Below are 26640 nucleotides of genomic sequence, written 5' to 3'. Positions count from 1 at the left end.
TTAGGATTTACCGTATTTGCAGTGTTCACATTCATGTTATCTGTGCCATTCATGTTTTCATTTTCACCATATTCAACACACACACACACACACACACACACACGTTTATTTGCCTCGAGTTTATTCGATCTTAGAAGAGCTTCCAGTGGAAATCAAACAGAATTTAGAGAAAACATAAAGTATATTCAACTATACTGTCTCAAGATCTACTTTTATTGATACTACTCTAATTTCTTCTAGTTCCGTGGTACATGAAGCAAAACTTATTTTTAAGACTGGATGAGGCAAAACACAAGCCTAGAAAAAGTGAACTGCACTTATGGTCACAGATCCCCTAATGACATATTTCCTAAAGGCTACCGTACTATGTATTTCAGAGACTCAGCTATAAGAAAGAGAGAAGAGCGAGACCTCAAAAAATGGAGACTATAATTTCAAACTGAAAATTAGATTTTGTCTTATTTATATGAAAAGTCAAATTCAAGACCAGAGTTAGCCATCATGGTGATCAACCAGTAGCCAACAAATCCTACAAAGACACCAGGAGGGCCATAAAGGAGGCTTCTCAACTCCCATTGACAACTACCTCGACAACGATCTTCTCTAATGCTGGAGATGGTAAATCAATTGCTCGGTATAAAGGATAATTTGTGTTTGGAGTCGCGAGCAAGTTTTAAGGCAGACAACAATAAAAGATGTCTTCCAATTTAAAATCTATGTGGTTGTTTCCAGCCAAAACGAAGTAACAGGGACTGGATTTACCCTCCTCCGGAACTTAAAAAATGAACAACATACATGAAACAATGAGTTTCCAGACATTGGATATTGGGTAACACGGTACAGTGACCTGAGAGATGGGAAACAAACAAACAAAAAGTAATCCTTGTGGTTGCCCTGGCTTCCTATTTGGAGAGAGTTTCTAGACCAAAGCCCAGGGAGCCGGAACTCAGGTGGAGCCTGGTAAAGTCTCTGAGGGAGTAGAACCAAGAGTCTGTGGAGGCCAGGGATTTACAGGCAGATTCCTAAGGAAGAGAGATGCACAGACAGAGAGAGAGAGAACGCTCAGGAAATTTGCAGAGGATCCCTTTTCAGTCTTTACCTGAATTTTGATCAGCACATGATCTGTCTCCTGCTTGCCAAATGTCAGTCTTGTTTAAGGGGTATAAAAAGTAAACTTGACCACTTATATTTCATCCAGTATCAAAGGTCATTGAAAGCATCTTTGTAAGAAGAAACTACCCAGACCTGGCGGGGAAAAACCACCTAAGGGAATAATTCTCAGAACTCATACAGAGACAGGCATCGATGGCTCTCCCCCCACCATGGAGAAACTGTGTAATTCATGGGACACCAAACTGAACAGTCAGTTCTAATCCTACCTAATAGAATTGAAAATGTACATAATTGAAATAATTTATTTCTCATCTCTGGGGATGGTGGTCCCCATCTGGTCCCACAATAAATTTTGACTTCGTCCTTCAAGAGATTTTGGCTTTGACTTTGACCATCTGACGTCCCAGTTATACAAGTGCAAAAAAGGACAGGGGTGAGAATATCACAGGAGTGGAATAAGGCATAGCCTTCCATTTCTCCTCTTTCCCCTCTCTCTATCTTGTTTTCCATTTAGCAGAACAGGAATCCCACATTCTGGATCAAGTAATAAAATCTACTGTCCCCATCAGTTCAGTGAGTGTTCAAGGAACTTGCAGTGGCAACACTGGAAACTGTTCACTTCTGCGTTTTGATCTGACAATGTACTGATTGTTCGGGGGCATTGCTGCCTCGTTGTTAGGCAATTATCCACATATCATTCAGGCGTCAGGCTTCCCAGAGACCATGCTGTTGGTTTTTCCACCCATGACATTTGCTCCTAGCTCAATTTCACTGTTCATCAAAGCAGGACTTTGATAAACCTAGTAATGGTGCTCTTGGAAGTGTAAGTTAGTCTTCCAAGGTTGGTTTCCTCAACCTTCTGGTGAAAAGGTTTTTTTTTCCCTTTGTAAAAGAGAATCTTCAATAGTTTTATCTCAGAAAACAAAACAACAACAACAAAAAAACAAAAACAAAAAAAACAAAGTTGTGATTTCCTGCAGGATTTCTCAGCAGTTGTGATAAAAGTCTTGCGTTCCTCAGAAAACCCCTGCTGATGCAAAGCTAAGTTGGTAATACTCGCCATCTCCAATAAGCATGGGACGGACGATACTAGATCCCCTGGCAACCTTCAGAGCTCTTGGATTTCTGAACCTAGTTGTGATGGCTGGAGAATGCCTGCTGACTTCCCCGCTAGCAGATTCTATTTTGAGAGATGGTCTGGGAGGCAGTTGCCTGCAAAATTTTCAGGGGCGGCCTGGTTAGCATCTGAGTCCAGACGTTCCTCCTTCCTGCCCTCTAACTGCTGGCAGCTGTTTACCCCTCTCTGAGGGTCTGCACAGATGAGAACAAGCCTAGGATGGAACCACATTCTTCTTTGTTGATATGTCACCATCTGATGAAATGTCAACAGGTGGCTCTCTGGCCATCGTCTCGGGCAGAGTCACATCCTCCGAAGTCCTCCCTCAAGTTAGCCATAGCCTCACATCATAAGATCCAAACCCAAGTCGTGACAGGGGTGGAGAGGGATATTTAGAAAGCACCCGTCTCTGGCTTGAATGTAGTCCAGCCTGTTTTGAGCTCCTATGACTTTGTGAAAGGCAAATGAGAAAAGGATGAACAAATCAGAGCCTCTTCACTCCTATCCAGTATGTTCTGAAATGTTATGCTCACCTAGGCACATGTTCATAACGCTAGAAAGATCGGTCTTCCTTTTTCTATAAGGTAACTAGCGCACTCTTTCTCTCGCAAACGAATAGGATCATAATAATTCATATGTAGTTAAGAATGTATTTCAAGAGCACAGAATAGAAGAAAAACGTAAGATTGATTAATCAATCTTGGGGTAGAAAAAATTGCCAATTGGATTTAAGTTTCATCCATAGATTTCTTAAAATGTATTTTTAAAAATAACCTGAAGATTTTTTAGAGCTTAGTGCCTTTTATGGTGAAAAAAATTTTATCTGAGTGTAGCATTTTTTTTCAGTTACGCTTCATTATTTTCTTCTACTAAAGTACAATAACAGTAATGTAAATTATTTTAGAACAGAATATGATATGATCACATTTTTATTGTTCTGTCCATATACTCACCCAGTTATACCTACAGCTATATCTATATATACATATGTACATACATCTACACATAGAGAAATGTCTGGAATGATTCTCATTAGTGATGGTCATTTCAAGATGGTTGGTTTGGGTGACTGTTCCATATTTCAAGTTTTCAATATTTCTTTTTTTTTTTTTAAGATTTTATATTTATTTGTGGGACAGAGAGAGACACAGTGAGAGAGAGGGAACACCAGCAGGGGGAGTGGGAGAGGGAGAAGCAGGCATCGCGCCGAGCAGGGAGCCCGATGAGGGGCTCGATGCATGAGGGGCTCGATGCAGGGCTCGATGCAGGGTTTGATGGGCTCGATCCCAGGACCCTGGGATGATGACCTGAGCCAAAAGCAGATGCTTGATGACTGAGCCACCCAGGCGCCCCTCAAGTTGTCAATATTTCTTGAAAAGGTTTTGGATTTTTTTTTTTTTTTTTGGTTTTTTTACTTAGGAAGATAATTTAAAAAATCAAAAATCACCCAATTTTCAAATTTCTATTCAAAATACAGCAGTTTTATTTTAAGAGGAAAAGCAAAAAAAAAAAAAAAAAAAAAAAACCCTAAATTTTAAATGTCCTTGTAAAGACATCATAATACTTAGGGGGTCTGAAAAATGTGTCTCCCAATACCAGCTCAGGGCTATAATGCGGAATGTGGGTTTGGATCTCTAGATTGCTAAAACTGGGAGAAAACCATTTTGAGAAAAGCAGCCACCTCTCTCCTCACAGGATCGTCATCACCCCTACACACTAGTCTCAGAAATGAGGGCTCTCAGACAATCTGCAACTAACTTCACGTGACATTTTTTTTATATGCCCCAGGTCTTGCCTTACATCTTATCCCCTAAATTCTCTCCATGAATAGAAACAAAAGCTTTGTACACAACTCACTTATGAATTCCTACCTGTCAAAAGGCAACTTAACGTCCTAACTGCCCGTTCAGTTAATCTCACAAGAGCGTCACCGGCTTGAACTAGCCACCCGTGCTATGGTACCCAAGAGATGCAGAGTTCCGAGGTTGTCGGTGCTAGTAGATACTGTCACAAACAGAAAGCAAGGACTCTAGTAATACACTGAGATTCTGGGACAAACAAAAGAAAACGCCATGTAAAAATCTAGACAAGACTGGGAGCGGGATGAAGGAAACCTGAGAGGAGTGTACAGAAAAACAGATGCAATTATTAGGGAATGAAAAGGGCTGTTTTCTAGAAGATGTTCTATTATCATCCCAAATGAAGCTTTCAAGACTCAAGAAATCTGGGGCACCCCCTCAGTCTGGTAAGTGTTGGACTCTTGGTTTCCACTCAGGTCGTGATCTCAGATCGTGGGATGGAGCCCTGCCTGGCACTCTGCCCTCAGAGCGGAGTCAGCTTGAGATTCTCTCCCTCTGCCCCTTCCCCTGCTCACATGCTCTCTCTCACTCTAAAATAAATAAATAACATCTTAAAAACAAAACAAAACAAAAGAATCAAGAAATCTAAAGGGTGTACTCAAATTCAAAGTGTGAAAATGCGGGAGTAATCGTGAGGGTGAGGGAGCCTTAAATTTAGAAACATATTTTCTTTACTCTGAAGATTCTTCATTTTGAGCAGCTTTCCAGATTTCAGAGAATAACTAAGAAAATCATGAAAGATGCGGTAAGAAGGGATGAAGAAAAAAATACTAGCACATATTTTATTCATTGAATTACATTACAAAGATTTTCAAGTAGAAACAAACATGTTCCCTGATTCTGTACTAATAGGACCAAGCCCTGAATTGTAACAACATGAGTTATCACTTAATTAGTGACCAAAACACGTAATAGAGAAGAAGCAGAAAACATGAGATATAAACCTGGATAGAGAAGATGAAATATTACACTCCAAATAGGAGTCTATTTTCAAGGATCAAAAATAAATAGAATAAAATGATACATTGTTTACTCCTCAAAACATTTCCTTAAGTTCCACAAAAAACAAAACAAAAACAAAACAAAAAAAAAACAACGTAACTGATGTATTAATGGACTGTTACTGCCAGGCCAAGCAATTGTGAAACGTTCCAGGCTGCGTAATAAGTAAGTCTCTAGTGTATGCATGCTGACATATTTACAGCATAAACAAATGCAGGATACCTGTCTGCTTCCAGAGAGTGCCAAGAAAATCAACCACCGCCACAGAGCACTCTCTTCCAGTTGCCCAACCTCTTCATTTTATTTTATTTTTTAAAGATTTTATTCATTTATTCGACAGAAAGAGAGACAGCCAGCAAGAGAGGGAACACAAGCAGGGGGAGTGGGAGAGGAAGAAGCAGGCTCATAGCGGAGGAGCCTGAGGTGGGGCTCGATCCCATAACCCTGGGATCACGCCCTGAGCCGAAGGCAGACACTTAACCGCTGTGCCACCCAGGCGCCCCACCCAACCTCTTTAAAAGTGGTTGTGGGGCGCCTGGGTGGCTCAGTCAGTTGAGGTTGGGTGGTTGGCCCTCTATTTTGGCTCAGGTCATGATCCTGGGGTGCTGAGATTGAGCCACAGCCCCCCCTCCCTACTCCCCCTCTGCTGGGTTCCGTGCTCTGTGGGGAGTCTGTTTGCAGATTCTCTCTCTCCCTCTCCCTCTGCCCCTCTCCCTCACCGCTCACGCTCACTCGTTGTCCCTCTTTCTCAAAGGGGTAAACCTTTTTAAAAACATCAATATAAATAAAATAAAATAAAATAAAATAAAATAAAATAAAATAAAATAAAATAAAATAAAATAAAAGTGGTTGTAATTGGAGTGAAGGCATGTCCCTCTGCATTTACCACCCAGGCGTTAACTTTGAAGCATGCAGGAGTTTCTTTTTTATCTGCTCTTTTCTTCAGATAATGGAAACTTCATTATATTTAAGAAAGCTGCCTCTTCTGTGCATTGTAAATTCCAGGAACTCTAATTTAGGATCAAATCTCTAAGGAAAAGTCTGTCCATCTGTAAAGCCTTTTTTGTGTAAGTCTCTGATAAAGAGTCTAATTGGCTCCATTTCTTTTTCAACATTCTGTTTATCCACCTAATTATCCTGGGAAAACTGACATGTTTATCAAATTAAACTAAACAATTACACAGAAGAGACCAATAAAACAGGGTTTTCAGGAGGAGCCACAGCCTCATTGACCACTGGCTTGAGTAGAGTTTGTCTTATTTAAAAGAGTAGCGTATTCAGGAGTTCAGGAGTTGAAAAGAGAGAATTAAATTCTCATAAAGGAAAGTGTACATCATTAAGCACAGCTATTAAAATGCAGATTGTTTTATGAACCATGTCATCATGACAGGTTCATGTAAATCACCATAATTAAAATGCAGTAAGCATTCATGTATGTAACAACATTTATGAGCTTGTTTTATTCTGACTTCTTAAATACAATCCCCAAATTATGTTTTGGCATACCGACCTTCCGGACTTGCTGCAGAATAGTGCCCTCTGCTGGCTACAATGAAGCACTACATTCCAAGGGGGAAAATTACAGGGAAAGGAAGGAGAGCAGGAAAGAAATGCAGAGAAGGGGAGAGGGGAAAGGTAAGGAAGAAAGGGAGGGGAGAGGAAAAAATAAGAGAGTAAATAAGCAAGTAAAATTGGGATATATAATTTTTAACGGAGGCTTTGTCATACATTAAAAATTAAGTATGTTTGCTCCACAGTTACGATTGTTCAGTAAATAGAGATTGCACCTTTACTGCAGAAAACCTGTCATACTTGAAAGATTAATTGTTCAGAAATTACTGTCTGATGATGTTAAATTAGTTTGGAGGATTTACAAATTTAAGAGTTAGTGAAAGACCAACCCATATTAGTTATGATTAATACTAATTAATATTACCCTTCCCTGTCCCCCTCGCAGTGTCGCCCCTGAGGCCAAGATGCTCACATTTTAATGAGCGTCAAGAACGTCTTAGGGAACTCCTTAAAAATACAGTTGACCAGACCTCCACCTTTAAGGGTTCCAATTCAGTAGTGCTGTGGACTTAGGAATCTGCATTTTAATATGTACCCCCAGAGAACAATGATAAGGTAATTTCAGTTTGCTCAGCTAGGAGCACAAGGACCACTGCACCTCCTCTGTCATGCAGAGTAGCAGAGCCCCAAGCTCAGCGCCCTAGGAAGAGGTACCTTACCCAGGTATCTGTACATCCTCATCACCCCCACCATCACCTAGTTGCTGTAATTTACCGAATACTTCCCAATACCAGGCACTACATTCCCATTTTCCTTAGACAGCTGTGGCTTGGAAAATGCCTCTGCCTTCTTTCTTTTTAGTACCGAGTTCTTCATGAAAGGAACCTGGAGCAGGCCGAAGGCATAACTGACCCTCCACAAATGTTGGTTTTGCTTCCCTTCCCCTGCGTCCCTTGCCATTTTTTAGATTGAATTGGCTGCTTAATCATATCAAGACCCTAACTAATCCTGGAGAAATTCATAGTTGCTTTCCATCATTGCTCCAAGTTCAAGTTGTAAAGAACAGAGACATCCTTAACTGATCCCTAAAGAGGTTTTAATTGCCTTCAAAACATTCTGAAAGTTGCCTGCTGCTGTTTGTTCTTTGAAATGCATTCATTTGTGCCTTGTTCTCCTTTCCCGTCTCTGGTACACAGCCACATTTCTGGCCACATCTGTGTTCCTTACGTGCTGAGATAAGGACAGTCAGCAGAGATTGAATGAGATTGAGTCCAAGCTGAAACCTATTCCTTTATTTCATATAAACACGGAACCTGATGATTACTCAGAAGCACCATTGAACAGACACTGACAGATTAGAGGTTTTACTGTCATTATTTCACACCCACTTTATATAACTCAACTAGCACATGTAGGGTCATCTGTATCAAATAAAACTGGTACATTTTATTTAACAAATCAGGAGAAAGCAGTTGGCTAGTGGAACGAACAAGAACCCAGAAGCTACCAAATTGAATTGATGAGGACTCATTTCAGTACAAGTTGCATCGCTTCAACTCAAACTGGCTTAACAGGGAAATGGATCTTCACTGGCTTACGTAACACGCAGGATCAGGAGTAGTACCAGAATTAGGGTAGATCCCTGTCCTCAGAATACTCACTTAATCCCTCTATCTGCTTAGTTCTCCTCCGTGTTGGCTTTATTCTCACACAGCCTTTCTCTCGGTGGGATGGGGATGGCGCCCCTACGAATCTCAGAAGGAGAGATGGGGCCCCTTGCGCTGTGTGCGGTAGATCATGTCGGCTGGGTCACTTGCCCACCCTGCAGCGATCACTGTGAACAAGAAAGAAGCACATGCTAACTAGACCAGGGTCACGTGCCCAGCCCTTACAGAAGGGGGTAAAAGCTTAGGCCGAGTCACATTGACTGAAAACAGGGCAAGAAACTGGCCGGAAGAGACAAATGCTGCCTACTAGCTCCACTCTCTTGAAAACTTAAGGAATATAGCTTTTCAAAAATGAAGAGGAAAATAAACAAAACCATAACTCCGTGACTAAGCATGTGGAAGTGAATGCGACTCGACATGGCTGGAGAGCCAGCAAGAACGCTACTCCGATTGAGCAACTGCAAATCTCGAAAGAGGACCAAAGAGAGGAGGAAGCTAAAGAACGCAGCGGGGATACACAGAAACGGTAACAAAACAAACAGGAAAGCTTGTTGAGAAGGCTCAGATCCAAGATACAAAATGTCTACATACTTTTGGGGTCAGTGAAATGCACTGATTACTGATGTCTGAAGCAAAAACGTGGTCAGAAATACTAGACTTCCTTAAGACAAGCATGGTTTTGAGGGACATAGCGAGAGCGCTGAGCTCCTACTTAGCTTGTTTTCTCTTCGAGTCTTAGCAGAGATGGCTCTTTGCTGCCCAAAAGCCGTTCTCGTCTTCTAAAGAAGACAAATCAACTTCCACTGGAGTTGTGATGTCTCTGGTCAAAGATGGTATTTTCAGCCTTCCGTAAAGCTATGTGTGGTCATTTGACAAGGTTCTGGCAAACCAGGATAAACACTCTGTTTTACAAATGCTGGCTCAGCAGTCGGTCACTTGCCCCTTCTGCTCCCAGCTACCTGAGAGACGGAAGTGATGGGTGGAGCTCCAGCAGCATGTCGGACCTTGAGACTGAAGACCAAGTATTAAAATGATAGAGTAGAAAGAAGGGAGCTGGTTCCCCGCTCACTCGGGACCATGTTTCCCCTCTATTTTGTTGAAGAGGCTGTGATTTTGTGTTTTCTGTTACTCATAGCCGATTTTAACAAGTAAAATGACCATCTGACTGAAACATGTTGATTCATCTTTGGTAAGTCAAGATAAGGAAAGAGCCATTTGTTCAATATGACAAAATATGCTTTGTGGCAAGGCTTGGCTAAGCCCCGGGGGGTGTAACCCCTGCCGTAGAGGGACTTACACAATTACCTAAAGATGCCAATTAATTAATTAATTAATTATTAGGGAAAAGCCCATCTGGGGTGACTGAGAGTTTGAAAATGAGCTAGGATGATAATTCAACAATTGCAAAGTAAAGAAAGATGCAGAAAAATTGGTTGTGAGGAACTCATTATGTCTTTTTTGCAGAAGAGGAGATAATTTACAAATGGTAGCTTTGTATGTCAAAGTCTAGCACTGGAGGAGATAATGCGAAGTGAAATAAGTCAAGCAGAGAAAGACAACTATCATATGATTTCTCTCATCTATGGAACATAAGAACTAGGATGATCAGTAGGGGAAGAAAGGGATAAAGAAGGGGGGGTAATCAGAAGGGGGAATGAAGCATGAGAGACTATGGACTCTGAGAAACAAACTGAGGGCTTCAGAGGGGAGGGGGGTGGGGGAATGGGATAGACCGGTGATGGATAGTAAGGAGGGCACGTATTGCATGGTGCACTGGGTGTTATACGCAAGTAATGAATCATCGAGCCTTACATCGGAAACCGGGGATGTACTGTATGGTGACTAACATAATATAATAAAAAATCATTAAAAAAAAAAAAAAAAACAAAGTTCTAGGACAGATTATTTAAACAGTGATTTCTAAACAATGGACAACAAGGAAGTGATAACTAAATGCATTACAGATTTACTAAAGACCAGTTATAAAGAATTATTTTTATTTTCTTTTTTGACAAAGAAATGTAGTCTATGGATTTTTCAGCAAAGGTTTCATTGAGATGTTTCATCATATCCTTTAGGAAAAGATGGAAAAGTGGGCGGTGTGTTCAGGTGGATTTGTAGCTGATTGGACAACTGTGAATGGGTGTTGACCTAAAGGGAGATTTCTAGTTGCAGTTCACTGGGGTCTCTTGCGCCCAGTTGGCCCATTTTCATCATTGCCTTTAAGGAAGCAATGGAAGGTCAATTCACAAAGCATAGAGGGAACACGAAATCAAAACGGACAGGGAACATGTTGGATCACAGATTCGGAATTCAAACTATTTAAATACTGGTTCTCTCTAAGAAGATAAAATGTAACATGGGTGAACATAATACACTGAAGTTGAGAATGTATCTCTGTGAAATGGGGCAGAAAGTAACTTAACAGGGTCTATTTAAAAATGCCAGATTTGATGTCACCATTTCTGTGTGAACTATAGTATGATATGTCCACACACGCTCAAAGCTGAATTCATTTTTAGGTTGCAATATCAAAAGCCCCAAGAAAGAGCTCAGGGACCAGACCTCATTGGATGACACGTTTCAGTCAAATTAGAGACAAGCTAAGAGAACTGACCAGCCAGGAAGTGAGAAGAATTCAGATCAGATCAGAGGCAGGACGTTGGGAAGAACTGGTTCTGCGACCTCAGAAAGGCAGGCAGCTGAGAAATTTGTGCCAGCTTTCTGCAGTCGAGAGGGGAGGCTTGGGTTGGCAGCCTCAGAAGCAGAACCAGAGCCAAGCAATGAACATCTCAGGGAGACAAATATCAGTTGAATTAAGAGGAAGAAATTTCTGTCAGATCTGTCCAAATACAACATGAGCTGCCTCAGGGTAGAGTGAGTTTCCCGCCTTGACAGATATTCAAGGAAAGCACATTTGTACATACAAGGGGTCAGTTAGTTACCTTCTGGTCCCTCCCAACACAGAGGTTCCGTGATCCCTGATTCTGTAATTTTTATTTTTAATTTTTTTGTTCTGTAGTTTTTATAACATTAAATGTAATTTGGGTTGAAGCTTATACAGAATCTGATTTTTATGCAAACAGACCATGAAACTCTCAGGTCATGATGGACGTCCGGTTGAAAACGTCAGAATCTAAAAAGATCTTACTTATTTGAAATGCTCCATTCCTTCACATCAGAAAGGATCAAGCCTGCAGAGGGGCTTCATGCATTTTTTTTTTTTCCAGAGAACATGCCCGAAAGCTGGGTTTCCAAGAACTCGTATTTCGAAGGAGCACAGGGAGCAGTCCCTGCATGCAGTCATGATCTGAGTGCACAACGACAAGCTGGATCAGCCTCAGGGACGGATTCACCCAGCACCTAGGAATTCAGAGGCAGGAGCCTAAACGTCAGCAGTGAGTGTAAATTGAGATAAAAGTCACTGGCGGGATGATTACAAAAGTAAAGGTGTCCATCCAAATCAAAGGGAGCTTGGACAGAAGCTGGTTATGACTAAGAAATGTGAAAACAGAAACTGAGTAAATGCAGACTGCCCGAGGCGGGGAGGGACTGGCTCTGCAGATCAATCTTGCCTACAGAGAAAATAAACACAGGTCATCTTTCTCCTGTTAGACATTCTGAAAAATCAAACTCAGTGATTCATACATTGGTAATTCTGTGACCTCCCTAACAGATTAATATCAACGTCGTCTTTTGTGTTTCCTCCAGGACGTCCAGGAGGAAGACAAAATCAACAGCTTAATATCTGAGATATCTGTCAGTGCCTGGAATGAGTCTGCCTTTTCCATTTGAAAGCACCAAAAACCATCACAAATTGAAAAAAAAAAAAAACTCTAATTTTCCAAATATAGGAAATCTAAACTAAACGAGAATGACATACAGCCAAACAATAATACTTTCCTAACAGAAAAGAAATTTGAAAGGCAAATTTGGAGGGAAAAAGAATGCCTTTCCTCTGAGCCTTCACTGTTCAGATCAAAGCCATCAACTTACCCAGCCATCATGAGAACACACTCCAAGTTTCTAGAGCAGTCAGTAAGCTGAATCATTGCAGATTAAATAAACATGCTGAGTTGAATCAAAAAGTAAATAAAAGTCCTCTTCTGACATAAGTTTGTATTTACAGAAATCCTGTGACTAAAAGCAACTTAATTTTGGATCATTAAAAACAAAACAAAACAAGGTTCCTCGAGTTTACGTTAATTATACAATGTATCCAGAAACCCAGGGCCTGACAAAAGTCCAAAAACCAGCTGATTGATCAAATAGTATTTTCAACAAAAATTACACTTATAAAAAGTTAAACCGATTCTCAAACTAATTCTAACTATTGATTGAAAGAAAACACCCTTATCATCGTGATGGCATTACTGATTAAAATGAAAGTCAGTGAAAATATCACGGATGCCATTTTTTGAGAAATTCGGCATCCATTTAAATGAAAGCATTTCTGGTTACTCTGCAATCCAATCTTACAGTAGAATTAAATAAGCGATACCTCTAAATAAAATTAATTTGTAGCATATCTCAGTATTTAGGGAACGATTTGATCTGACCCTTCAATCTCCAAATATATGTTTTGTTTTGTTTTTTTGGTAGCAAAAAATAAGGAGAAAACAAAACCAACTCAAGCAGAGCCCTTGAAGAAATCTGTTGGAGATTCTCAGATCAGGATTGTCCTGGGGTGCTGGGCCACTTACTACTCTCTAGAGATGCAAAGATGGTAAAGAAGACACCCAGACTCTACAGGATTTAGGAAGTGAGGAAACAGAAAACAGCAGTCCCTCTAGGGAGACAGTAGGCCTAAGTCCTGAGGAACTCAGATTCTAAAGTTACAAATATTTTTTTGAGTGTCGCTGAGCATTAAGTCACTGAGTCATACCGAGGAAGTGACAGTGTCTGATGGGCAGGTAAAGGACAATGGCGGATAGTGAGACAGACAAAGCTGGATAAACAAACCAGTGTGTGGTTTACGGTCATAGTCCAAGCAAGAGAGGGTGAAGATCTGATCTGATCTGCACATGGGCAGTTCACACAGGACGGGGAGAGACACAGGAAAAACATGTATAAACTCATACATTGGTGACTTGGGTGCCCGAATAGTAGCAGACACACAGAGAGCCCCAGATACTGTCAGCTAGCCTTGCTTTGCTCTTCCATAATCAGGAAGGGAGACTGTATGGTGCCATCAACTTACTCTTTGGAAGCATCATCACAGAGACTTGCTGATTTGCCAATCTCCGGAGCTGAGAACTGTCTAGAAGCAGAGTAAGCGGGAGGTAAATATTCACGTGCATAACTGCATGCCAGCCTGCAGAGGAACCATAGCATTGCAGCGGTCTTGAAAGTGTTCCCGCGCAACTGCGTGTATTTACTGATCTGTATCTTCACACGAGTTCCTGCGCACTTGTGCAGGCTCTGAGGATTTCAAGACCCAATCCCTCAAGCTGTTTGAATGCTATTTCCAAGCAAACAACAACTCACATTACTTTTAAACTAGTTCCAAGTTGTTAACACAAACTATTAGCATAGTACAACCATCTTTTCTAATTACACAATTTAGACAACAATAATGGCCAAGCTCAGCCTATACCTCTCGCATGAATGTAAGGAGACTCTTAGGGCCACGGGAGAATGAAATACAGCTTGCAAGTTAAGACTGTTGGCAGGATTCCAGAGGCGTTCTTAAGTTTCTCGCTGTTTTGTTCGGTACAATCAAAATCAAGCATTTTAGGAAAAGGTGGAAAATGCATGTTCCTTTTTATCGGAAGGCATTTTGAAAACTGCTTGAAGACTACCATCCCCAGACCATCATTCTTATGAAATGGGGGTGCACTGTTATTGACCTCCGGGGACAACTTTTCAAGCGGCAGGAAGCCTGTAGGGGAAGGGGCGTCTCTCCTTGATCCTCACCTCGAGGAGCCTTAGCCTGAATGTCTCTGGCTTCTCCCTCTGATCCTCCAGAAAAGAGGAAGAACTACTGATTATCCAGAGCTTGACATTTATGAGCCATGTTTTACTGTCAGAGGCTTGCAGCGGCACAAAAACAAGAATTAGTACAGGCATTTCCTCTTTCTTACCCTTAGGCGAGGTGTGGCCTCTTTCTTCTACTGCTTCCCCTTCCGAGTGGTTAGCAACTCTGGACTACACTTTCTCCATTCATGCTCCTTCCACCCCAGGAAAGTCGACGTAAGACTAATCTGTGGGCTTGTTCCAGCAGGACCCCAAACCCTGCTCTGCCTGCAGAGGCTTAACCCACTCCTCCAAGATGCATCCCTCAGCATTTTCTTTTCTTTTTTTATTTTTAAGATTTTATTTATTTATTTATTTGACAGAGCAAGAGAGCATAAGCAGGGGGAATAGGGGGAACAGTAGAGGGAGAGGGAGAAGCAGGCTCCTCGCTGAGCAGGGAACCCGATGCAGGACTCGATCCCAGGACCCTGGGATCATGACCTGAGCCGAAGGCAGACACTTAACCATCTGAGCCACCCAAGCGTCCCCTCAGCATTTTCTATTCAAAGGTTAGATACAATGCAGGAGGAAGAACACTTCCCTTTATCCTCAGGCCTAAACCACATTCTCTTTAGCCAGAAAGTCCATCACTGGATGGTTTTTGGTTCTTGCCCTTGCCAATATTTTGACACCTTGTCATTGATTTGATTGGTAATCCTCGTGTGCATTCTCCATAGAAAAACCCCATGGAAGGAAATGCACACGCAAACCAAACCCCTAATAGCCTACTCAGAAAATAGATACTCCAAAATATAATTGTTAATGAGAACATTTGATGATCAGATGGGAAAATGGTTTGTCAATTGAAATTAATGAACAAGTTTATTTAGTATGTTCAATTTCTACTTTGTATTATAATCTTAGTGGTAAACTCCAAGTTACTTAAAAGCAGGAAATTTATGCTTTTAATTTTGAAAAACTGTGCATATTTAATATATTTTTAGATAAATGCACAAATAAGGTATTTACATACTGGGTGGGGGTCTTAATGCTGTCTTATTTTTTATATATTCTTTCATGTTCCCTTCTTTCCTCCATTTTATACCTACCTAGTTTCCTGTTCCTCCAAGTTATCCCATCCTAACATCCTAGTAAGTATCCTGCACTCTTATAATATGATATGCAATGGCAAGTATACACACCACAGATTTTACAAATATGGGATATCGTCCACACTTCATAAACCCACATTTACACATTTCCCTATGGCTGGACATCCACTTTCCTCTAGCTCTTTGCCATTTCCAGCACATTCATAACAAATACCCCATTCCTATATCATAGGAACTGATCTTTTTATTTCTTTTATTTCTATGAGCTTGATGCACAGGAGTAAAATTGAGGAAATGAAGAGTATGTGTGCTTCTAATTTTAAGAGCTCCCTGGCCAGGGAGATTGTCCTTTATGCTGTAACAATTCAGACACCTATCAGCCTTTCCTGAGACTACCCATTTCTCTCCATCCCAAGTAGCAGATTTTCCTTTCTCACATTTGTCAGTCTACTGAATGTGAAGTAATATCTCATTGTTAATTTGTATTTTCCTTACTAGCAAACAAGGTGAGCCTTTTGAATATGTATCTTGGTGATGGAATTTACTCACCTAAGAAATTTCTCTTTATATTCCTCAACTTTTTTTCCTATTAGATAGTATTTTTTTTCTAATTGTCAATTTGTTTGGTTATGATATTGTCTTTCCATCCAAGAATATGGTGTTTCTTTCCATTTATTTATTTTATGTCCTTCATAAAGCAATACTATTTAATTGTTTTCATCCATATCTTGTGTTTTCTTGTGAATTTTATCATAAATATTTTAATTTTTCTCAATATTTGAATGGAATTCTTTTTATTACTCCACTTCTAGGGCTTACTGCTAGAAGAGAACACACTGACTTTTATACACTTCTATTGCACCCTTGCCCCTTCTCCATTTTTTGTGGAAGTTCTAAAGTTTTTATTTTTATTTTTTGAAGATTTTATTTATTTATTTGACAGAGAGACAGCCAGCGAGAGAGGGAACACAAGCAGGGGGAGTGGGAGAGGAAGAAGCAGGCTCACAGGGAGGAGCCTGATGTGGGGCTCGATCCCAGAACGCCAGGATCACGCCCTGAGCCAAAGGCAGATGCTTTTAACGACTGCGCCACCCCAGCACCCCAAGGAAGTTCTAAAGTTTTTAAATGTAATATCTTGGCTTTTTGATCATCAGCAAATTTTTTTTCACTTTCTTCTCTATACTTAAATCACATATTTATATTTTTGTCATCAATGTCTTGACGTTAAATGTATTAGGGAAATTTCCAACTTCTTCCATGGCCTGGAGGAGTTTAAGTAACCCTGGAAATAAATGGTTTTTAAATTTAATTTTACAGATAAAATTCAGTGCTAAAATGATCTGATATTGGTAAAATTTTTGATGATATTTAGTCATCTTTCCCTTGTCTTCTACGGAAATTGCCTTATTTGATTCTTTTATTATTTTCTTAGATCAATTTTCAATCATTTGTATTTTGATAGATGTCATCTGTTAAGTCCAGATTTTCAAATTTGTGGTTACAGAGTTGTATGTATCCCCTTAGGCTTTTAAATTTTTCTTTTATCTCATAGCAAGTGATTTGCAGATAAAATAACGTGATGTCTGGAATCAGCTACAAAATAATCCCCAAAGCGGGTAAGGCCTACATGAAACAAGGTTGGCTTCGTATTCCTAATTGTTGAAGATAAGTGATGGATTAGTGGAGGTTAATCATTCTGTTCTCTCTAATTTTATATCTTCCTGAAAACTCCCATAATGAAAACTTAAAAATTGGGGGCAATGAGTTCTACTTTTGTGTATAGTAATAAAGTTATTGTCTAGACATGCATATCACTTAATCTTCTTCTTTGCTACTGTCAGGATGAAAATCACAATCAAATGCTTTGGTAGTGACCTACGAAAAAAAATTAATACCATCAACTGAATTTCCCATGCCTCTTACCCCCCAACTCCCCCCTCCCGCCTAGCACCACCAGCACTAATGTTCTTTAAATATTTAGTCTAAGTGAATCCTCTTTGCTTTCTGTTTCAGATGAAGAGGAGTCTCTCCCTCCTTTCCAAACCAACCCCCCTATTTCCAAGAATGTACCTAATTATCCTTTTAGCATTTTACATGCATTCCATACTTCCCAGCCCCATGCAAGTAAGCAAAGGCTAACATAGCTGTGAAAATAATCGCACAACGTAGCTGCCAGCTGGCACGGAAGCACAAATTACAAGAGGTAATTTGTATTTCTCTTTTCTGAATCAAAAGACGTATCAGAATAGCGATGTGAGAAGACTGAAGGTGGTCTCTTCCTCCTGAGAATGTGTGCGTATGTTACACTCACTTAGGGAATCCCTCTCAGAAGGGGAGGAGAAAGCATGTGAAGTCACTGAGAACTCTCCTTCAGAAAGTGGGGCAAACGGGCACCTGGATGGCTCAGTTGTTTGAGCGTCCAACCCTTGATTTCCGCTCAGGTCATGATCTCAGGGATCTAGCCCCATGTAGGGCTCTGTGCTCAGCAGGGAGTCCACTTGAGATTCTTTCCCTCTGCCTCTCCCTCTGCCCTTCTCCCTGCTTGTACATGTACTCTCTCTATCTCTAAAATGAATAAATAAATCTTTAAAAAAAATAAAGAAAGAAAGTGGGGCAAATAGTCGTCCTGCCCGGGGCAAGTGTGATATTCTTCACGCACTGAGCTGCACCTTCCTTTATTCCAGCACCAGTATGTCTTAGAGGTCTTTCCATGCGGTCAGTTTGCTCATTCTAGCTTTCTTTGCAGGTGCAAGCATTTCCTCTGGATGACTGAATCATGATTTATTTAACCATATACTTTGTGTTCTGAAGCTTTAAAATAGAAAACTGTTTTATCTTCAGGGAAAGAGGAAGACAGAGGAACAGAAATGGGCCAGCAGAGGACCACCCACCAGCAAGCCTGCTCTGAGAGTCCCACTGTGCAAGACTCAGATTCTCTCCTGCACCCCGTAGGTCAGAGAGAACCCTGGCGGTGGAGAGGGATGCCAGTAGCCGGATGCTGTGCCCTGCACTGTGTACACCTTGAGATTTCTGTATCATTAAAGTAGAAGGCTAAGCCTTGGGAAGGAGAGACCAGTGTCTGCTCAAAAGACAGGTAGATGCTTGAATAACTCATTGGAAAGCCCAAAAGATGCAGCCATATTAAACCTAAGGCTTGAAGAATGTTTTCAAAGCATTACTCCTTCCCCAGCCAAATTTAATAAATAATACGTCTAAATCTGCTGCTTACCTTTTATTGGTGTTATCTCTTTAAGCCTGCTTCATTCTATCTACTGTAAGATAGAACAAAACATCTTTAGTAAATACGCAACTATCAGATCTAATAATGTTTCATAATCTCTATTTGCCTTCATGTCTCCGTGGTGCTTGACACGCACCTCTGCTAAAACAGTAGCAGAGAAGACTGAATTTTCCATTCTGCTTGAAATTCGTCTTAGTTTTGCTAATGCCTTGCTGGCCTTATTCTCCTCCTACATGTCTGATCATTCCCCTATTTTCTGGCCCTGCTTGTTCCTCATCCTTAAACTTTGGCTTCCATAATATGACTATGATACATAAAACATATGTCTAACATATACCAATAAAGGTCCTTATGAATAAAGATATAGAAAGATTGAAAATAAAGGAATAGATCAAAACTAATGCAAATATAGCAAAAAAAAATAATAAAATGATAGAGCCATAATGTTACTAAACAAAGGAGACTATGGGGCGCCTGAGTGGCTCAGTGGGTTAAGCATCCGACTCTTGGTTTCGGCTCAGGTCATGACCTCAGGGCCGTGGGATCAAGCCCTGTGTCAGGCTCTGTGCTCAGTGAGGAGTCCGCTGGGAGGTTCTTTCCCTCTGCCCCTCCCCCCGCTCAAGTACTTTCTCTCTCTCTCTCTGTCTCTCTCACTAGAGTGAATAAATAAATCTTTAAGTAGACTTTAAGACAAGAAATGGTAGTAGAGATAAGGAGATAACATTTCAGAGTGATAAAATCTCCTTTTAACAGAGGGATATAACAAGTCTAAATGCATCTGTACCTAATAAGAAAGCTTCAAGATCTATAAAGAAAAAAGAGACAGAACAGAAGAACAGAACAAATTTATGATAATAATGGGAAAATGTAACATACTTCTCTCAGTAATTGAGAGAACAAGCAGACAAAAAGCATTAAAATGTAGAAGAGTTGAACACGGTGACTAACAAACGTAACTTAATTGACATTTCTAGGACATCGTACTCAACATTTCATAGCACACATTCTCTTACATATTCTTTTTTAATGTGACGGAACATTTACGAAAATAGAAAATTTGCTAGACCATAAAGCAAGTCTTAACAAATTTCAAAGGACTGAAATAATACCAAGAATGTTTACTGACTTCAGTGGGATTAAGCTAAAATCAGTAACAGAAAGAAAACTAGAAATCTTCCAGATTTGTTAAAATTAAGTAATACATTTCTGAATAGCCCATGGGTCAAATTTACAAAGATACGTCTCGCAACTATAATGTTAAGCAAAAGCAGCCAAACACAAGGGTACATACCATATTGTATGGTTTCAATTATTCAGGTTCTAAAATATCCCTATTGATAGAGATCAGAATAACGGCCATTTTTTTGGAAGAGGATTATTATGAAAGAGGCTTCTAGGACAGTGCTAATATTCTAGATCATGATCTTCACCACTTTGCAAAATTTCGGTCAAGTGTACAATTAAAATTTGTATGTACATCTTATTATTTATACTTCGATACAAGTGTTTATCAAAAAGAAGCAGTTCTTTTGTTTGTTTGAAGGGAGCTTCTCTCAAACATCAATCCTGGTTTCTCCTCATCTACTAGGGTGGTTTCAATTGTTTCCTACAAGCCTTTGTTCCCCAACTCTAGTCTATTCCCTACCCCTAACTGTAGTATCAGTTCTAAATGTTTATATTCCTTCCCATGGAAATGTGTCATTCATGGTCTCAATTGTAACAGGCTTAAAACTGAAGTGCACTACAATCATTACTACCCCGTCTTGCCAAGGGGACCATCGTTTGCCCGATTACACAGGCCCACAATACAGTTGTTTTTAAATCTGTACTCTTTTTAAGTGCCCTTACCTTGTAATGAATACCTGAAGATACCTCTCTTTTGTACACGTGTCTTCCGTTTCCACTGATCTAACACAGGACCCATATCCATACAGGGGAACTTGTGTATCTGTCACACCCTGCTAGAGCTTTGGAAGAGTCTTCCCATTGGCCTTAACTCTTGGGCTCTCCTTCCCAAACTTCCTTTGCACAGCTATTGTGTGAATGTTCTTAAAGCACTGCTTTGATCTTTGTTTCTCGTATTAAAAAAGTTTTGTAATTTTCCACGGACTGAAAGAAAAGTGAAAAAATCTGAGCGTGATATATAAAGTTTTACAGACTCTGGCCCCAACCTGTTTTTCCAGTTTGCCTGTTAACTACCGGAGCTAAATGAGCCTATTCCTTAACCCTGCATTCTCTTCCTCATGCTTATGTTCCAAGCTGTCATGTCCTTCTGGTTTCTCTCCAGCTCTTTGAATCAGATCCACTGTGGAAGAGCATTATACCACAGCTGACCTCAGCCTTTGCCATCAAATAGAAAAGTCCAAATCCCAGCTCTGCCACTTCTGGGCACTGGGAGTTTGGGCAAATTACTTAACCTTGGATTCTCAGTTTTCTCATCTGTAGCCCACAAATAATTACTGGATACTTTTTCATGTGCCAGACACTGTACTAAGCCTAAGGATAGGAAGATGAACAAAAGCAGATAAATCCATGCCTGTCCTCATGGAGCTTCATATCATACCCATTTGGCATACTTGTTAGGACTAGATGGAATATATGCAAAGGTGTAACACAGAGGAGGTAGACAAATAATACTAGTGATCAATAGTAATAATCCTTAACAAGCCAGTCAAATATCCACCTTACGTGGTACATTCTTATACTCCTCTAATTGCCTCTGGAAACACAGAGGACCCGCATGTTACCCCTCCCTCTCTCACCTCTTCTTTTCCTGTCTTCACCAGACATCTGGAAACTGAGTGTATATTTTTTTGAGTTATGTGTATTATGTTGCCATTAAACACTGCAAACATTTTATCTCCACAACTGTATCTAAGCTTTTGAAGAGTATTGACTAAGTTTTTAAAGTTCTATGTTGGCTTAAGCTCCCAGCACATGCTAAGTATTTGTTGATTTAACGAGTCCAGCCCTATTTGTCTGAATCTCTGTGGAGTACTTGAAATGATTCCAGAGTTTTCTCCTCCCACACAGAAAACCAATCTGGCCAAGAATATTAGGAAGTGAAAACATCATTTCTCACCCTCTTTGTGAGCTTCTCCCACCCATTCTCTTCTTTAGCCTGCCAAAATGTTTCAAATCCCTAAGAGCCCAGGAAAAGGCTGGGTTTTGGCAGCTGACAAGAGAGGGAAGAAATGTTGATTAAGATGGGGGAAAAATCAAAAAAGGGTCAGAGCCAGAATTCCTTAAAAAAAATATTTTAAAATTGAATTTCTAAAAGGAGCCTTGATTCTTGAAGTATGTTTATTTCCCCTCCAGCTTGGGAGTTTTCCAAAGGAAGTTAAAACCAAAATACTTCCCACTAGGAATAGCAGAGATTGGCTTGCCAAGTTTAGAATCCACTAACTCACTGGGTCCGAGATCTTGAAAAGCAGTCACAGAGAATACCACTTCATTTTTCCCCTGGGAAATCATTTCCAGTTTCAAAGCCTTAAAGTGTCCTAAGGTATTAAGTTATATTCAAGTAATATTTTATGAATGTTAATATTTAAGAATTAAAAACACAAGGACTTTGTTTCCTGTCAATACGTTTATGTTTGAAAACTGATGAGAAGTCTATTTGGTAAGAATCTGAAATTTTTTTCAAATCCGTAGCATGTGGAAAAAAAGAGAGCGGGTAATGTTCAATCTTAAAACCATGTGCCTAGGTTATAAGCAGCAATATTCACAGAAGTCTTTCCACTAGACTACCCTCAAAACATCTGAAACCAATATTCTAAAATATCATTAGAAAACAGCCCCCCTTACCTATCCGCATACCCACTGTTTGCCAAATAATAAATGTCTGTTAACATCAATCATCAAATTTCACTGATCAGCCTTAATTTGTTCCTTGTATCTACTAAATTGTAGAGATATTTTCTGAATGACGGTGGCCTAGAAAGCACCATGTTAGGTTCTATGGGAATATAAACATGAATGACAGCCTCAGCCTTTCAGAATCATAACTTGTTCAGGAAAACAGATATCTATAACCATAATGCAAGCGGAAAAGTGATAAAAAGCAGCATTTCAGAAACCTTGATTAATAGAAATACAGACACTGTGCTACGGGGGAAGAAATTCATACAAAGTCCAAAGAGAATCTAAGAAGGCTTCATGGAGGAATGGCCTTTGATCAGTCAATAAGTAGAAATGTTTAGGGGGTGGGGGCTTCAGAGAAGCTTTCCAGACAAAAGGAATATATATTTTTAAATGGGTGTAGGTGCATAGTTGGGGGCAGGGCACAAAGGAGACTAGAGGAGAAGCTTCAAGGAGAAAGGTCAGTGGAAGGCTTACACGAAGTGTGAAATAATCAAGAATTCTAACAGCAGGAATATATTGTCAACCCAACAGTCTTACAAGCTCAGGCTGAACCTAGCTGCAATGACAGAATCTAAAGGGGCAAGTACAGATTCTGACTCAGGAGAAAATGAGATGCAGTTCTAGAAGAGTAATGGCAGCTGCCGAATTCAAGAGACAAGTCTATGAAAAGGGCGAGAGAGACCAGGACCACAGACCCAGAGTGCATCCGTGGGGACAGGTAGATGGATTAAGATGTCGATCCTGGGAATGTCCAGCATCAGCCATGTCCTTGTATAGGAAGGGACCTACCTTCTTTGACCAGAGGGGTGATGATGCAGCTGGTTTTATATTTCAAGGCCAAGATATAATGACTTCAATGTCACTTATGCCACTCTTTGGAAAAGCAGATGGTTTTCTTGTCTACATAATGCAAAACAACTGGTCGCTTTAATTTTTTGGCTTCGACGGATTCTTTCAGAATTTTATGGAACGGGCCTTCCTTTTATACGGATTCAGGAATGACTTAGCAGATATCACAGCACATTTTGGTTATAACAACATACTTTCTTCATAGGAATGGGTCACTATCACATACTTTAGATTCCACAATTGTATCGCAAGGCTTTTTTATGTTTTATGTGTTTTGAAAGTTGAAAATACTTGAAAGTTCCATAGTTAATAAGCCATTCAATAATTTTTATGTGCATACTTGAAAAAATAGAAGTCACTACAGTTTTTAAATATAGTAAGAGACTGCAGGTAGGGAAATAAGTTGGAAAACCAACACTTCTATTGTATTCTACCCAATTTCCTTTGTATCTATCTTATAAAAGAATTTTCTTTGGTAGCTCACTTTAGAGAGATGTTGGCAGAAAATTTCTGCTAATGCCCAACTCCGAGTACCCCTTTACCACTTCCCAACCCTCTCTCATCCTGCATCCAAACTTCTAGTTCATTTCTACCATTTCTTTCCCTCCAAAAGCTCAACTGTATTTTCTGGCATGATTTCATGATGCAATCAGCAATGTACTCCAGTACACTAAGTGGTCTACCCCCTCTTTGGGAAGATACTCCAACAGAGGACAGGAGCAGGGAGTATTTTATGAAGAGTAGTCTCCTTGTAATAACCACCCCAAATACACACTTCTTTCTCTGCATGAATTCCCCAATGAAGAAAAAGAAAAAGCACACAGAAAAGAGTAGGGATGAGAGAGCGAGAGAAGAATCAGGAAGACTAACAATGATGTTACAGAAAGACCAGCCGACAAAACACAGTCAGATAGGAGCAAGGTAGGTCCAAGAAACAGCAACAGATTTGAACCACAGGCCTTAAGACAACAAATAGGAAGAGTAGTGAAAATCGAGACTGTGGTAACTGACTGGGATTGCGAGGATAGAGTTTGGCTTTGCCCAAAGGCCACCAGCTGCTTGCTGCTTAATTAGCAGAAATTAAGATTTCCACCCTGTTTCCCCCCAGCTTTACGGAGTTATACCCGACACATAATACTGCGCGAGCGTAGGTGGACAACCTCATGATCAGCTCGAAGTCTGTGCCACAGAATCGCCACGGTGCGGTTAGAAAATAGATAATAAATAAGGGTATATTCACCAACAGTACATCATCGAGTCTTAAAAATCAATTTTACCAAAGAGTTTGTTAACATTCAAATGTGTTAAGAGTATCAAAATAATTGAGTAAAGTGGGTTACGAAATTGAAGGAAAAAACTAAAGATGTTCAGCCAGGCGGTGAGAACTGTGGTGTGTCTAAGGTGATCTTTGGGTTCCTACTGCAGCAACCACTGAGATAAGGAACTCTGGGAGAGCTCACAATCTGAGGAATAGGAGTGAGTGTGGAAAGGCAAACGTCTGGAGAGGAATCAATGGAAATGTGTGAGGTCATGAAGTTCTAATTCCTCGCCTTGTTAAAATGTCCCTCCTCTATGATTCCCTAATTCTCTACCACGGCATAGATCACACCACATTGGATTTTCGTTTGTTTGCTTGCTGGCTTGCTTGCTTTTATTTTACTTATAGAAGTTACCTTTTAAATTAAGAACAGAGTAATACCAGCATTTATGAGCACTTGAAATGTCCCAGTTAAGTTTGTTCCAGATACTTGACATGCATACATTCATCTAAGGGCCAACAATGAGATAGGTGTCATGTTTATCCTCATTTTACTCAGAAATAAAAGGCAGAGAAGTTGCCAGAGGCAGCCAAGCTTGGAAGGGATGGAGCCAAGACTTTAACCCAAGCAGGTGTAGTTCCAAAATCCACATACTTAATCTCTTCCCTCGGAAATGCTTCCAGATAGCATTGATTATATAGACCCAGAGGCAAACAGTCTTTCTAGTCTCTTGACTTCTTGATTGTCTTTCGCTTTACTGAAGGAAAACCATTTACTAACTCCAGGAAATTGGCCGCAAAGGTGCAACAAATCCTTGTTTCCAAATTGATGCATAACAATATGGGTGTTTCACATCTTTCTGGTCATCTTTGCCTCCTTTTACAAAATCAACTGTGTAGCTTAGGAGAGATAAGAACTCGAGTTTTAGCCCCAGCTCTGCTCTTTGCAAAATGACCTTGGTATTCTAGGCTTGATGTGGACTGAGGCATTTGTACCAGAATCTCTAACATCCTCCAGCTCTATAATTCTGATATTTTGTCCTGTTCACATTACTTTAATCCTCATAAAATGTCTTTATATTACAGGAAACATTTCATCTAAATTTTTTGGGTGGAAAAACTTAAGAATGCACACATTAAAATGTCACCCTTTCAAAAGTAAAACTAAGTGCTAGCCCATTAAATTCTTATTGTTCCAGGAAATAAAAAAAACAAAAAATAGACCCAGCTAGCCCCTCTTCCATCCACTAGTTCTTGTTAATTCCAAGTCTATGATTTCAACTGCCTTTCTTGGCCATCCAAAAGCCTATGATTCACTACATAGTTTAGCATTTACATTCTAGACTCAAAATAGAACTCTGCCAGGCCCCTCTCCGCAGCTTTCATGTGCCCTAAATTCAGCCCATCCCCAGGATAGCTATTAGGATGGCCATCTGTTTCTTAAGCGCTGATGCTCACCCCTCCCTCTGTCATATCTCCGGAGTGAGACAAATGTTTGTAAAAAGGCAGAAGCAACCGCTCACATTTCACTTCTTCTAAGTACTGCCTGCAACACTTTTTTTCTCCCACGTAGTAGCGCTTCCTCAAAATACCTTTCTGTGCCACAGTTGTAAGATCTTTAAGAAGCATATTTTCTAAGTCTTTCTACTTCCTAGAGGAAAACAATCCTTAAATTCAGATTTAGGATGCTCCCGACCCCCATGCCAAACAGAACACATGGTTAAAATTTAGTTTATTACGATTTAAAATAAGAAGCATGCGATTTTATAAAAATATTACAGCAAGCATTTTCAAGTACGTGGTTAATATTCAATCCCCAAGACTCCAAATGCTTTTATTTTTATATAAAAGTGTATATGTTTACAACGTAAAAGCTTCCAGTTATTAAAATTTTATAACGAAGCTGAGGGTTTCTGGCCAATTTAATCCCATCATTTTAACTTAGAAACAAGATTAATGAGAAGCTGGTGGCAAGGTTCAAAGAATAAACAGAAATGTCACGCTGTAAAAGGAGGTAGAGATGATTCTGTCATCATGTTCTTTTCCTAGATGGGGATCTTAGACCCCCCAGAAGGAATATTAAATAAATAG

General features: G+C 40.1%; 1 long non-coding RNA gene across 1 annotated transcript in view; it reads right to left on the bottom strand.

Annotated features, from left to right (window-relative positions):
- The window catches only part of LOC130542102 (uncharacterized), a 111073-nt gene extending 98753 nt beyond the window's left edge, over positions 1-12320 (bottom strand). Inside the window, exon 1 of the long non-coding RNA XR_008956411.1 lies at positions 12267-12320. This is a non-coding gene — a long non-coding RNA (uncharacterized LOC130542102). The remainder of the gene's footprint in view (positions 1-12266) is intronic.
- Between the last annotated feature and the right edge of the window lie 14320 nt (positions 12321-26640).

This window comes from Ursus arctos, unplaced genomic scaffold (assembly GCF_023065955.2).
Source record: "Ursus arctos isolate Adak ecotype North America unplaced genomic scaffold, UrsArc2.0 scaffold_3, whole genome shotgun sequence".
Taxonomy (NCBI): domain Eukaryota; kingdom Metazoa; phylum Chordata; class Mammalia; order Carnivora; family Ursidae; genus Ursus; species Ursus arctos.
Note: the sequence above shows the minus strand (reverse complement) of the source record. Positions and strands in the feature narration are given on the sequence as shown.